The following is a 15,046-nucleotide window of genomic DNA, read 5'->3' as shown; positions in this document are numbered from 1 at the left end:
CTCTAAAATAATATGTTCTCTTAAAATTGTGCCAAAAAAGCCAAAGCACACGTGAGAAAGAGAAAGGTGAAAAAATGAATAAAAAAAGACCCCCCCCCCAGGGCCTGGAGACCACCACCACTAAAAACTGACCGTGCGCAGAAAAAGATAAAGTAATTACTATTCCAAACGAAAATAACCAAGATCAAAAAATAAATATGTACGAAGAAAGCCTGTAAGACATTATGCATATGTAAAACCTCAGAAAATAAGAAAGGGGGCAAATCCGGCCCGGAACTGCCCTGGGCTCGTTCGGTTCGGCTGAGGGGGCGACGTTCGGGGAAACTCGGCTGGGTTCGGCTGTTCGGCGATTTCCGTCAGCCGTCGGCTATTCTCAGCTGTTCGGCAACACTCGGTGATTTTCGTCACTCTCCGGCTCTTTCCGATTGCTAAGAGCATTACGTCACTTTCGCCCCTCCCTGCCGCCATCTTTAGAAGGTCAGGCGCAGCGAGCCGCGCCGCCATCTTGGTTGTGGCACACTTAAGGACCCCATCGGTGTTTAACACAGACGCCTGACGAAAACGCCTACCCTGAACCCAGCTGCGTCTAGCTGAACCCACAGCGCGTGTCCGTACATCTGGAAACGCCACAGAAAATTGTCCCCGAGCGGCGCCGTGGTCGGGATTTTTATGCAGGCAGTTAGATAGACACACTAAAGGTCCTCTCTGTTTCCCGCCCTTTTGGCCGCCCTCTTTAAAAGGTCAAGCGCCGCGAGCCGCGCCGCCATCTTGGTTGTGGCACCCCCCCCAAATGTGCCCCTCGGCTGCTCGCACAGGCGCCGGACCACATCGCCTGCCCGAACACTGCCGTGGCGCCGCTCAGCCCCCATCCCGTGTCCACTCACCTGCGTACGCCGCGGAAAAATCGCTCCCGGGCGGCTCCGTAGTCCAGGTCGCGCGCAGGGAGCCGGCTGCCACGTGTCCGGCTGCTCACATTTGTTTTCCGGCCTTTTTGGCCGTGATCTTTCGGCGCTCGGGCGGCAAAACTGCCCGGGGCTGCTACGGCGGAGGCCTGCAGTACCGAAATTTATCCACGAGATGGCAGCATTGCCTTACAGATCACAGCCTGGGGGAGAGCTGCAGTACCGATCTTTATCCGCAGGATGGCAGCATTGCCTTACAGATAGGCTCGGGGGAGAGCTGCAGTACCGCTCTCTGTCCACACGGTGGCAGAGCTGCCGCAGGGAGCGCAGGCAGAAAAGAACGTGGCCAAAATTCCCCTTCCAAACATCCCCGAAAATAAAGGCCCCAAAAGACCCCCAACCACAACAACTACGACAACCCTGCCATCAACCGAGCCAAAATCAAAAAAGCCTTCATTTTAGGCTACACTTCAATATTTCTTCTATTTCTTAGTTGGATATTTCTGTTAATCATTACCATTTATCTATTATATCATGTACATTATATTCCATATATTTTACATATTGTAATATATGGAACATTTAATAATATTGATTGCATCTATTGATATAATTTTTTGTATTTTATAGTTCTCTTTTTGCTACTTTTTTTTCAATTTCTGTTTACTTCTTGATATTTTAAATTATATGAATTCATTCACCAAACACATCAGAACCACACTTAATTAGAATTGAAGGACCCTGGTTTTCTAAGGGGTAAATATTTAATCTTTATTAAAATAATAATCTCGATTTTGGGGAGGGGGGAATTGTTTGGGGGGGGTTTTGTTCTGGGTTTTTCTTGTTTGCTTAGTTTTGGATTTCTTGGCTAATTAACAAGGAGGTTCAGAGAGTTAGAAAATAAAAGGTTTAATTTTATTGCTACCTCTGAAAAACACCTGACCTCAAGTTACTCCTGGTAATACTGTGCATGGGGAGAATGAGACCTGAAAGGAAAAAAAGGGCACCACAGTCTTTACACCTTTCGCTGTTAAAGCTTTTTAATTTAGCAGATAATACAGAGGTTTTTTGCTAACTGCACTCTCAATTATTTCCAGACACCCAATGGACAGGGAGGTCATTTTTCAACTTCTTTCTTGCCAACAGCCAAACTTCCACCTACCCGGGGTAAGAAAGAGAATGGAGAAAAATAATAATAAAAAAAAATGAACAAATAAAACATAAAAAACATGAGGAGGGAAAAATAGGATTAAAAAGTTAAAGGTTTCTGTGTAGAAGTCCACCAGAAGGGTGGTCAGTGTGCAGAGAATGGGAGGCTCCTGGAAAACAGAGAATGGTTGGTCTTTATTCATGTTATTCTTTATTCTTTTTATATTAAAGCATGGCAGAAATTATTTTAGTGTTCTTTCATGTCATTCTTTCCTGGTTTTCCTCTCCTGTAGGGCCAAACTTCCACCTACTCTGGGTAAGAAATAGAATTTTTAAAAGGAACAAAGAAAACATGAAAAAATAAAAATAAATAAAATTGAATAAAAATTAGGAAAAAGGTTTTAAAAATTAAAAATGCAAAAAAAACCCCCCATGGAAATAAAATAAAAATAAAAAAAAACCTAAACGTAATATTAAAAAAAAGTTAAAAATTAAAAATAAATATAAAATCTTTTAAAGAACACAAAACAACAGCTGGACTGGGATAAGGCCTTCCAGGGGCTTTGCTTCCTACTGGCTCCATCCTTTTTTGCCAACTACCTGCAAGAGGAAAAACAACAGGGATAAAGTTTCAAACAGGATGTCCTTGGTTTGAGGCACTTCAAAATAAGATTTTTAACAAAATAAGTTGGCCAAGAAAGAGACTCAAAATCAAGATGTAAGTCTCACAGCTATATATTAAAAAAAAAAAAAAGTGTCTCTGGTGTGCATAACTTGTCAGCCCCTCATGTTTTCAGTCCTTAAATTGATTTTTACCAAGGAGAACTCGACAGCTCCAGACACTTTGTGTCAATCCAGGAATACCCTCTACAGCCCAACTACACCCCACATGACAAATTTCAAGTCCCCAGGACTTGTCCCATTCCCCCCACACCCAGACTGAGCAACAAGGCAGAGCAGCTCCAGGCCAAACACACCAACACCCGTGACACAGGACAGGACAAAAGGGGGGACACAACAGGGACAGAAATATCTGGGCAAGAAGAATGACCCTGAGGACCGAGAGAACTCGCAATGAGATGACCAAGGTCAGACCGATGGAGAGCTGACCAGGCTCAGAGAACCCTGCAGGAAGAAGATGCCAATGGGATCACTGATCCCAAGAAAGGCAGAGATGGATGCCCGAGAATCCTACGGTCAGAATCCTCCACTGAGCTGTGCACTTTTAGAAGACCTAATCCGCCAGAATGGATCACAGCAGGGCACAGCTGTGGATACAGCTCAGAACAAGACCTGGAAAGGCACCAGCCTGGATGGTTGTGGAGAGAGATGGATTCTGATGTGTGTCTGAGCACCTGAGTCAAAGTTCAATGATATCAGTGCCTGTCCAAGGAACAGGGAGATGTTAAGAACGATGCCTGGGGTTTCCAAAAGACCCCTTGAAGGGTTAAGGCAAAAGACACACAAAACAAAACACACAACAGACACAGAGTGCACAACAGACAAGTGACACGACGTGCCCTGGGACTGCTCTGCCCTGCACACCTCAGCACTGTGAGACCTTCCCTTCACGTGCCCTAAAGGGGTCACATCTTGGACATCCCCATCTCCAAACCCGACCAAAAAATCCCTTCCGGTGACTCCCAACCCACACCCCACTTTCACCCCCTCTGTGGCTTTGAGCCCTTCACTTATCTCTGGGATGTTCAGGGATGAGAATCCACATCAGGGGCCAAGGAAGGCTGTCTCTGCCTCAGGGAAATTCCTGCTGTCTCAGTCAGGTGCCATAAAGAAAACCAAACATCCATGGATGATCTCAGCAGGGCTGTTGGCAGGCGGGTGAGAGGATCTCAGTGTAATACAAGTGGACGACATGAAACACCCAAACAATAATGGAGGCTTAGAGTTACACCAGAAACAGCACTACCCTGACCACACAAATATATCAATTTTAGAAACAAAAACACAAACAAAAGTCCACCAAAAAAAGTACCAAGTCTTCGTACTTATAGCCAAGCTACCAAATATAATAAAAATAACCCAATGTCCATTCCCCTCAAAAAGCCTCCAAAATATAGACTCAGAACCCCCCCAACTTAAAGACCTGTCTCTAAACAAATAAGAAGCAGAAAACCCATGTCTTTTGACCTATATAAATTCATTAACCTATCAAAAATTAACAGCACCAAAACCAATTATTTCTACTCTAATAAACTCACAATATCTCAAAGCCATCAAAACAAACAAACCACCTAAATTCACACAAAACCAAGAGATTCATTTGAGTACAAACGATATCTCCTAAATTATCCATAACTATAAAACATGTACCATAGTCAAGCACGCTAAAAAAACAACCCCCTATAATACAATAAACAATAATCTAATTATAAATTTTAATAAATCCTATAAAATTACCTACATCACACTGTGTCTAGGCCGCTAAAACAAACATAACACACTTGCCATGATAAAAGCCACCACTAAAAAAACCTCCCCCATACCTCACACCACAGCCTATTACACCACTGTAAACCTTTGAAAACATACCCTTGAAAAACACATTTTCCCTAAAAAGCAGTTCAACAACAAAACTCAGTTCAAAAATACTCTGGACAACATGCAAACTATGAAACCCAACATGAAATAAATACACCATATTTCCCTCATCATGTGGCATCTACAAAATAAATAACACTACACAATAAAACATTAAAAAGCACCTTAAAACCACAAAAAAGAAAAAACTAGCTCTGTCCAACCTGAATCCCTACATATAATACACAAAACCCCAATAATACACACCAGAAGCCTCTCAAAAAAAAGCTACTTAAATTAGTTCTACCTCAAATACAAAAAAATCCACTATAACATCATCTTTACTCAAAAACCAAGTTGCACACAATAAATAACACCAAAAAAGTCAAACAAAATGCTACATACTACCAAAGAACTCAATACTGAATAAAGAACACATAAACATACACAACTCATTAAAATTCTAGGTGAAAATGAGTTTCCTCCAGTTCAAACATAGAAAACTACAGAAGAGGAATTTTTTTTTTTTCGCAATTTCAACTTCTTTTATTTCCATAACTCCTTTTTTTTTCTAGGAGCACCAGGGAGGGATTACTAAGATAAAGCTGAAAAGGAAACAAAGCCCCCTCTATAAACCCACACTGGCTTACCTTCTGCTGATGCTCGGTATAAAGGCTTATCCCTCATTACCTCCCAAAGTGATGCTCCAAATCCACGTGCTCCCACCTTCACTCCATGAACCACGTCCAAGACCTCAGGATGAGCTCCTCACACCCCACGGCCGATACCAAACCGAGCTGAGGCTCCCCCTCTTAAACCGTCCCCGGCCAGAACCGCCCCTCATTATCCATTACAGCTCCCACTGTCCATTACAGCCTGGTCTGTCCCCTCCTCATCCTAGTGGCTCACACCTGTGGGGGAGTGGGGCCGGGGGGAACCGGAGCCGGGATCTCTGCCGGGGCCGGGGGAAGGCCGGGGCAGGGGATCGGGACCGGGGGAATCGGGGCCGGGGGAAAGCGGGGCCGGGGGGAACCGAGGGAGAGCGGAGCCCCCGGGCCCTCAGCGCGGGCGGGGCGGGGCCGGGGAACCGGGGCCGGGGGGATCGAGGCCAGTGCCAGGGCCGGGGAACCGGGGCCGGGGGGAACCGGGGTCGGCGCTGAGGGAGGGGCGGAGCTCCCGGGCCCTCAGGGCGGGGCGGGGCGGGGCCGGGGCGGTTCTTGGGGCCCGCTGTCCAATCAGCGCTGCCCATGCCTGAGCGAGCCCGCCAATCGCGGGCCGGGCGGGGCTTCAAAAGGGTCCCGGAAGAGGCTTCTGGGTTTATGGCTCGGTGTGGCGCTCTCTGGGCGGTCTGTGGGGTGTCCCTGGGCTGTTTTAGTGCGGTAAGACTATCCTCATTTATTTCCCTGCAGGGTATGGTGTGTGGGACTGTATTGAGGTATACGTTATATGGTGGGTAGTAACAGGTGCAGCTGGGGTTGGGTTGAGAGCCCGTTGTTCTGTGCCTTGGTCGGAATTTGCCTTAGAATTGCACGACCTTTTCCTCTGGGCGGCTGGGAATATGCTGGGAGTATGAATATGCTGAGCCTTGGTGTTTTTGCAAGTGAGAGGGAGACACGTACTTTTGGGGTATGTTGTTTGGGGAAGGTACAGAACTTTGCCTACCTTGGTTTTTTCCCTTTAATCTCTTGCAGTGCATGGGTCTCGCTGGGGTCTGATGCTGAATGTATTAATTAGGCTTTAACTGGGACAGAACATGGCAGGAAGAAACAGTCTTTTGAGGTTGATTCATAAAGTAACTTGAATAATAAAATTTCTGTGGAAGTTACTATAGAATTTGTAAGAGGTACTTATTAGAAGAGGAGGCAGCTTTTGAGTAATGTGAGTTATTTCTGCTAGTTTAAGTTTTCCTTTTCAAGGTATTGGGCATCTGCAAGTTTGCCATAACTTGTGAAGTGCCAAGGCCTGAACAACAGGCCCTGAGCTCAAGTTGACCTGGAGATAAAGGTTTAAACCAGATGTTGTGTTTGCATCCCCTCAGTAGTGAAATAGCCAGGATCATTAGTGTTCTGGACTAGGTCAGTGCTCATTAGTGAAGCATGGCTTGACCTTCCTGCGTTCAGAGGCCGGACAGGGCCCCGAGATCAGTCCTGTGGCCTCGTTGGGAGATGCAGTGCCGAAGGCAGCTCTTGCGTGGCTCTTGAAGCCCTGGCCAGGCTTTGGGCACATCCAGGAGGAGGCTGAGCCCAGCTGTGCCTGCAGTGGGAGTTGCGTGAGCCCGTTCATTGCCCGCAACTGTGTGACCTGGGCCCTGTCCCGGCATGGCCAGAGCCTCTTTGCCTGATGGTGGACACACTCGTGGGAATTCCCAGTTCTCCAGGGCTGGGCTGTGACAGGGGATTCCCAGCTGCTGTGTGGCTATGGAGGGTGAGGAAGCCTCAGAGTCCCTGGTGTTGGACCTCAGTCCCTGTAGGTGATCTTGGGTAGCAGTGCTGAGGGACACTGCTGAGCTTCTCCTTGGGGGTTCTCTGCTGCTTTGAATAGGGAGATGCACATTTCCATCTAGCTCAGGATTGCTTGGGCAAACGAACGGAGCCCTGGAAGGTCCTTGAATGTGTGGGGTTTTTCTCTAGTCCTGGCTTAGAGTAACCTTCTGTCCTAAAGGGATCGAGCAGCACTTGCTGCTGCTGGGAGACTTCAGTTCCTTTCCTTCCAAATGTTTGGAATGCTCTGTAGCTGATGTGCTGCTATCAACATGTGCAAGGTTCCTGTCTTTGCAGCATATTTTATCGTATTCCCCGTGAGATTGAATGTCCCTGCAGTGATTTGTGACCTGCTGAAATGTTAAAGCCAAGCGAGTGATAAGCTCATTGTTTTTCCAAATGTGTCCTTTTACCTCTGTTTTGCCTCCCCATTAATAGTAAAATAAGGCCATTCTCCCTGTTGGTGTCTGTGTCCATTCTCCTGCCACTGTGGACCGGAAAAACACTCGGTCACTGGTCACTGCCTGGAGTGGTGCAAGGAGAGATCCCAGGGCAGCCACCAAGTCTCCACTTGCTCCTTTTCCCTGGTGAGCTCCTTGGGGTGAGTGCAGTGATCCCTGAGGATGGAGAAGGGCTTGGAATGAGGGAAAAGACTTGGAGAAACCATTTTCCAGAAGGATGTGAGCCTGAAGGTTTGTCCGTTATCTGGTGCTTTTGTCCATCTCATGTGTTTTCTGTTTTTAATGATTGTTTAAGTTCGAGGACACTAATTTCAAAATGAAGAGGGCATTTCTAGGGCATATTTTTTTATGATTTTTATGCCTTTTTGTTTTGTGGAAAGAATTAATTTTGTTTTCATGTTTTGTCCTTCAGGACGTGCAGAAGCTCAGTTGACCCTCCCACACCGAGCAGTGCCAGTGCACAGCAGTGAAATGCATCAGTTGTTGTCTGAATGGATTAAACCTGTTGGTGCTGCTGTTGGTTCACTGTGAGGATTTGTTGTTCCTATGCACTTGGGGGGCTTTGGCCACGCTCGGGGGGATGTAAAATAAGCACTGGGGGCTGCTCTGGATAGGTGTGCTCTGGACATGAGCACTGGGTTTGGCAGCGAGGCTGAAGGGTTTGTGAGAGCAGAGCAGGGAATGGACAAGTCAGCTCCAGCAGGGTGAGGTGTATCTGCTTCTGCTTCCAGAAGCTTGTAATTTGTGGAAATTTTAAAGCCTGTGGCTGTAATTAGTAGTAATAATAGTGCCCTCTTTTATCTCTTAAGGTCCCTGGCCAACATGGAACAAGAACTGACCCAGAACTTGTTGGTGCCCTGGTAGAGAGAGAAGTAGCAAATGGTATTGAGAGAATTTCTGTGGGGATATGTGAGATCCTGGTGTTCCTGTGAGCTTAAGAAATGATCTGCAATGAAAAATATATTTTTTTTTTCTACAGGAGAATCTGATGTGGAACACGTGACCCAGATGACTTGATGTGACTTCTTGAAACCTTGAAATAAGGTGGTATTAATCTTTTTGGATAGAAGCAAAGCATTTGCAAGCACTTGGCAGAAGCCTATAAAAGGTAAGTGACGGGCTAAGGACACGAGCAGGAAAACATCTGGGGCTGTGATTTGATTTCACAGAGGGTTATGGATTCCTGTCTCAAATGTCCATATGGCAGTGGAGCTGGATCTATATGCCCCAGTGGAGAGGCAGGGTTGTCCTGTGTTCCTGGCTTTCTAGAGGCTGGAGTGTTGCCCAAGGAAGAGCATCCTGGTTTTGCTGCTGTGTTCACGCACCAGCAGCCAGGAGTTGTTTGGTGGCTCGTTCCAGAAGCAGCAGGAACCTGGATTTCTGTCTCTAGGATTGTCTTGCTGTCCAAGGCTAAAGGTGAGTAGCAAGGCAGCTCTGGGAGCTCTTGGAAGTCAGGAGTGCCTGGTCTCTCATCTCCAGGTGCTGCTCAGGTAATTGCTCAGGTGTTCACTTAATGGTTCTTTGATGGCTTTGGACTTTCTGGTTGGAAGAAAAAGGGTCCTTTCCAGTCTCTGCCTTCTGTAATTCTGGGATCAGCCATTACTCTTTTCAGGCAGGCTAGATAGCCTCAGGAGTGGGCAGAGGAAGTGCTACCTGAAGTGTGGTTCCACAGGAGAGGGGAACAAGCTTTCTGCAGAGGTTCAAATGGCTTGTGACTTATAGAAGCACTGAGGTCTGAACAAGAGTCTTGAGCCAAAGCTGTCAGTGGCCTATTTTGGTACTGGACAGTCTTGATGGGGCCATTAAATCCAGTTTTTCCAAGAGCCTTTTCAGCGTATCTTTAGTGTATCTATCTTGACTGCCAGATTTCTACAAGAGAGGCCTCCTTGAGTTTGTCATGTGAGCAAAGGGTCCTTCACACAGTGGCTTTTCTGCATTGCACATTTAGTTACAGTCTCCACTCTGGAGGGAATTTTCATTTGGAGCCAGTTACTGCCTTTCTTAAAAGATTTGTTACATGGTCAGAGACTAAGCTTACCCTTAGAAGCACACCGTGACTGACAAGGCTATCTGTGGAGCATGTGCTATGTCCAGAGAGGATTCACTGACAGCTACTTGGGTTGTAGGAAGACAGCTGGTGACAGCTGGCAAGTTTATCCTTTTATCATCCTGGCCGTCAGTGCTCCTGTTCTTCCTTTAGTTCTGTTTCTTTGCATATCAGTTCTTCAGCTGTGCTGATGAAGTGCAGAGGATGAGTTTGCTCACTTTATTTCAGCCTCTCATAGATTCTAGTCCCATTAATGGGCCTGCCTGGCACAGACAAGAGGAGAGTTTGGTTAGGGTTTTTTTTGTCTTTTTTCTTGCCCCTCACCCTTTTGTAATTTGATTGATAGCAGGTAATTCTTCAGCTCAGTCTTCGCTCCTGATGCTACAGTGTCATGCTTGCTAGGGGAAGCTGCATGTAATGAATGCACATTGCATTCAGCTGTCAGGAGTAATTTTCCATCTGTCCATCTGTGGCACAAAATTAGAAGGCAGTCCTTCCAGCATGCGACTCTGCCCTGTATTTCCCCCAACCAAGTTATTCAGTCCATAAGTTACCAATTTTGTCATCTTCTCTCCTTTCTGCCAACAAAATACACATGAAAACAGAACTGCCTGTAGGCCATAAAAGTGTACTTGCAAGTCATAATCGAAAGCTGAGCTTCCTGGTCTTTTCACAACTTTCTCGCTAAACTCGTTGGCTTCAATGGCTCTCAGTTCTCTGTGAGAGAAGGAACCTATTAAAAGCCACACGGAAACATTAGCTAGCGAAGGCAGAAAAGCCTTTGCTACCCTCGGCCGCAGGTTTTGTTAACCCCTCCAAGCTGCAACCAGCATTACCGCATTTTGTGTGCCCCTGGTGTAAGACAGCCCCTTGTAGGTCATAAATCACCACGGGTGTCATCACAGAACAACCTTGCTGGCCCCGTTATTGTTATTAGGTCTAGAAAGATGAGTTGCTGACCTTTACCGAGCGCTATTTCTGTTGACTGCTAAAAACCTTCGGAACAAATCGGAACAAAGTTGCGTGTTCCTTGGCCGTGTGAGCCAGGCTCTAACTGCCTGTGAGCTTTCTGAATGTTAGCAAATCTTCAATGATCTCTCAAATGAGGGCCTAGTTTACTCTGCATATACTCTAAAGAAAGGTATGCTTCAGGTCCAGACTACCGGTACTAAATACTACCGGTTATTCCCATTGACACAGCTTCTGATTTGTCAATGGGAATAACACAACGGGAAAGCAAGCTCCCATGTAGAAAGAGGCATACCGCTGTTACCCATGACACAAACTGCCCACTGTTGGTGTGGGCAGCCCAGTGCTGGTCTATGCCGTAAAGAAGCTCATTAGGAATACAGTAGGGTGAGAACCTAGGCTTTGTATATTCCACAGGTTTCAGGATAACACTTGTCAAATGCCTCCTGTTCTGCCGTGCATCTCAATGCTTCTGATTATTACTTGCAAAGTTATTTTGCAGCAAAGCTTCCAACCTGTACCAAGCAGTACAGGATATACGGGTAAAGGAACTGCCGTAATTGTGCAAATTATGGAAGGAAATGCCACCTTTCTAAACCTGTTGTGAGGAATGGTGGCAGGAGGATTCTGGAGGGACTTGATGCTGATGTTCATGGGAAAGTTTTGAACCAGAAGCTTATGAAAGGTCCCCATATTTTCTCTCATTTTAGGGTTGAAGTATGAGGAAGTTGTATTGGCTTCAATCTGTCAGGGAAGTCCTAAATATTTCTTTGCTTACGGACATAGCTTAAGGTGCTGAGAGATGCAGTTGGCTAGGTGCACTGCCTCGGCTGTCGGGACACTCAGGGAAGCAGCGGAGAGGCAAAGCTTAGGCCTGGCGCTAGAAAGCCAGATGAGAACTGTACGAAGCGGAGTTCTTACTCAGCAGTTTAACCACTGGTGCTGTAGACTAGTGAGTTACAGCACTCAGGAAATGCCTCTGTTTCTGTCCTGTCTATAAAGACAGGAAAAAAGTCTTTGCTTTCTTAAGGAACTTAGTGATGCCCCTTCCGCTTGCAATAAGAAGTATATGCATCAAAGAAATTGATTATGAGCTTGGCTCTATATTAAAAGAGTTGAAGCCAAACCGTTGAGCCCACTGCTGCTCTCCACATCTGTGTTCATTGCTCTGATAATGAATAACAGTTGGGATAAAATATTTTTGATGAAGCAAAACACAAGTGTTTTCCTCTGCCTCTTTTTGTGAATGTTCTTGTAAGCCTACATATAGATCACCTTCCTTTGTTGTTTATTTTCTGGCACACAAGGGAGGAAAAAAAATCCGGTACTTGGTATGGGCACTCTTCAAAATTAAGACCAAGGCCTGCATTCTGATTTTAGGGCGATAACAGTAAATATCAAGTAACTGCATGAATTGAAAGAATAATTTCACATTAATAATAATATTATAGCTGAGATTGAAATTTGCCCTGTTACCTTTTAAATTACCAGCATGTGCATATTTACCTCAATTAGGAGCTTCAGATCATTCCTTCTGTTAAGCTTAATGCAAGGTCAGGGTTCTATCTGCAGTAGAAGTTTTTCCCAACCCTTTAGAAGCTGTACCGGGATCATTACGTGGCTGCCCTTGGCAAATGTCTGACTGTATTGTCAATTGCTATGTCCGGTCAGCCATACGATGAACGTTACCTGTGTTACGTGGGCCAAAATGCCACAGCAGAAGCCAAGGGCTACAGGTCTCCTGTTGAAGGAAGGAAGCTGGCTGCTCTCTGTTTGGCACAGTATCAATTTTATATGGGTTTGTGACAGACTGTAAACATGTTTTAGCGCTTGGGATCTCCCTCCTAAAAGGAGGCATAATGGAATTAGTTTGCTATAGAACAAGAGAGTGGGACAGATTGTAGCAAGTGGGAAGAATAACAAGTTGGAAAAACAGACCATTCAGGAAAAAGTGAATCCCAGTCAGGAAAAGACAGACATACCGGTCAGGCCTCTATCAAGCTGTGGGAGTCTTACGTGGTACACAGGAATGTGTTGGAGTATTTAGGAAGGGTGCTTGAGGAGATCATCAACGATCATTATCATGACAGGAAAGCCATCACCTAGCCCTGGCCCGATAAATGTCAAATAGCCCTGATGAACTCTGTAACACAATGCAAAGTGAAATAGTGGGGTACCTAGCAGAAGATTACACTGGAGGAATGAGAAAAACGTCCTGCTACTGCTCTTTTGGCATTCCCGAATGTCTCCAGATGCTTGGTAATGTTGTTTCTTAGAATGAGAACTGTAGTTAGCTGGTGTGGGGACGCTTTGGCGGGAGTTTTGTACGTCTTTTGGCAACTCCACAGGGTAAACAACCCAGCCATGAAAACATGCAGCAATATCCCAGCTGGACAATGCCGGGGTGCTGTTGCCTTCCCATAGCATAGTGTTGGGCAATCCTACTCCTTTCAAATGCAAAACCCAAAAGTGAATTAATACAATAGTAGGTTTTGATCCTCCTAATAATAGATTTGCTCGAGAGATACTTAGCCTGTGAATCACTCTCACAGCGCACCAGATCCCCATAAGTTTTGCAGTTGCTTCTCCTTTTTGCCCCCCTCTGCCCCGGTCTCAGAATTTCAAGTGGTATCACCTCTTTCCAGATGGGGTAAGCTGAGTGCTGTGCAAAATAATAAACCACATTGTAAGATGCTGTGCTTGGTGAAGCAAGTGCTAAGGAGGAGGTGTGAATAAGGAACTGGTCTGGGCGAAGTGACTGTAGATTTTTTTCCACTTCTTCTGCAGTAGAGAGCTTTGAGACAGGTGCTGACAAAAAAAGTCCTACTGCTGAGGCCTTCCCCTTGGCTGGCAGTTTTGTGTAAGCTGGAGCTATCCCAGAGTATCGGGTTGCTTTATGCCATGAAAAGCTAGAACTCTGATCTGGAAAGAATTGGAACAGCCTGTGGAACGCTGTCAGACACACGATCGGATAGTGATTGCTAAGGAGAGGATGACCAGGTCTCAGATACCCGAGATCAGTATTGAGAAAACAAAGTTTGCAGCCATGGCAGCGGCTGTTGTCTCTTAAATGTTACCCTTTACAGGGCTTGGCATCCTTAGGTATAACGGAGATCGTTAGTCCTTCTTGTGGTGAGCGAGCAGGGCCAAAGGAGCTGAATACCTTGCACAAATCAGGGAATGGCTTCTCCTATTGCTGCCTTTGGATGTATGCGATTGCACGTACATCTGCGGACACGTGCCTTGTGCACACTCTGTTGCCTTCTGCCACCGTGATCTCAATGTTACGATAATTCCTGCTATGAGTAAAAAGACACAGAAAAGTTGCCTGTCAGCTATAAGAAGCAACAAAATTTGATTTGCTTGGCTCTGCTAGACCTAACTGAGAATAGGTTGGAAACTTTTTTTCAAAACACCTTTTATCAGAAAGCTGAATTTTCTACTAGATAGTTATTCTGTGATGAAGTGTAAGTTTTCTTTAGTAATTGAAAATATTGTAAAAATGGAAATATTTACCATCCAGGAAGAGTATTTTCCAAAGAATTACACTATTAGGACTATGAGCTGCCAAGATCAATAAACACACACACATATATGTATTTTTAGATAAGGTTGTATATGCTAAGAAATTGCCTGTGAGCTAATGGTAATTGAATTATGTTATTATTGCTTTAGGGTTTTACCCATACTGACTAGGGCAGAACTACAACTTTCCCTGCATATTCCAGGTTTATAGGCTTAGCTACTTGCTGCTGCAAGAGAACTACTATTGCCAACTGTTTAATTTTACCAAAGAAGTTGTAGCTATTTGACATAGAGGGCTGACAGATATAGGCTACTTGATGACACAAATGTCTTTAAAGTATTTCTCAGATTCCTTTTTTCTGTGAGGCTTTTTTTTTGTCTTGTGCTGCAGTAAAGAATATGCTTGAAAGCATTCTGCATTGTGGCTCTGGCTAGTTTGGCAGAAATGTGTCTCTTCCCGCATGCACACAGATTGGATCTGCCAGACGACTTGGCAGCTCAATACTAATGCCCATCGAATTGCAGCCTAGTATGGGAAACGTTTAAGTGTGAACATGCCGGTTATGAGTTTCTGCGCTTTCATGGGCAGCAACTTGGCGGTTTGTCTAAGGGTGTATGTGCGTGCATTTCTGTCTCTATGCCCTCAAAGACCTTTCTCTTTTACTTTTGCCCCCGAGTTCCCGCGAAAGAGACAGCCTGTGCATACTTTCACATGGTCATCGACCAAGCAACTTGGGAAGGCTCTGGTACTAACCGCTCCTCCCCTCGTTCTGTCTCTCTCCTATTCCTTTCCGACCCACATCTCCCACTTCTTCCTTCACCCAGTCCGGCGCTGGCGCCCGCTTCGTGCCGTCTCGCTCCCGCGGCCCCACCCGCAGCCCGCAGCGCCCGGCCCTCTCGGGCCCTAAAGTCCCTGGGCAGCTGTGAACGAGCCCGTGGCCCCGCCCCTTCTCCCGGCTTGTTCCACCATTGCCT

The 15,046-nt window shown here is 45.8% G+C and overlaps 1 long non-coding RNA gene across 1 annotated transcript; it reads left to right on the top strand.

Moving 5' to 3' along the window:
• The first annotated feature begins 5,924 nt into the window (after window positions 1–5,924).
• On the top strand, window positions 5,925–8,617 carry LOC310923617. Its single transcript, XR_014592658.1, has 4 exons — window positions 5,925–5,968; window positions 7,508–8,057; window positions 8,340–8,412; window positions 8,510–8,617. It is a non-coding gene; the product is annotated as an uncharacterized lncRNA (long non-coding RNA).
• The last annotated feature ends 6,429 nt before the right edge of the window (window positions 8,618–15,046 follow it).

This window comes from Zosterops lateralis (genome assembly GCF_965231275.1).
Source record: "Zosterops lateralis genome assembly, contig: HAP1_HAP1_SCAFFOLD_144, whole genome shotgun sequence".
NCBI lineage: Eukaryota > Metazoa > Chordata > Aves > Passeriformes > Zosteropidae > Zosterops > Zosterops lateralis.
The sequence above is the reverse complement of the archived record's forward strand: the minus strand, read 5'-3'. Positions and strand labels throughout refer to the sequence as shown.